Source organism: Nerophis ophidion, linkage group LG11 (assembly GCF_033978795.1).
Source record: "Nerophis ophidion isolate RoL-2023_Sa linkage group LG11, RoL_Noph_v1.0, whole genome shotgun sequence".
NCBI lineage: Eukaryota > Metazoa > Chordata > Actinopteri > Syngnathiformes > Syngnathidae > Nerophis > Nerophis ophidion.
In genome coordinates, this window is record NC_084621.1 from 36871880 (window position 1) to 36872265 (window position 386).

Sequence of the window (386 nt, forward strand, 5' to 3'; positions counted from 1 at the left end):
TATCTCAGGTACATTCGGACATAAGGCAACCTGGACAAGTTGCCACCTCATTGCAGAGTCAACACAGACAACATTCACACACTAGGGCCAATTTAGTGTTGCCAATCAACCTATCCCCAGGTGCATGTCTTTGGAAGTGGGAGGAAGCCGGAGTACCCGGAGGGAGCCCACACAGTCACAGGGAAATCATGCAAACTCCACACAGAAAGACCCCAAGCCTGCGGATCAAACCCAGGCCATGCCTATTGTGAGGCACACGCACTAACCCCTGTAGCACCGTGTTGCCAGTTGTCTACTTTATTTTTACAAAATTAAACAATTGAATGGACATTATCTAAGTCTGAGGATTCAATCATTTTTTTAGGGGTTGTAGTAAACCAGACATA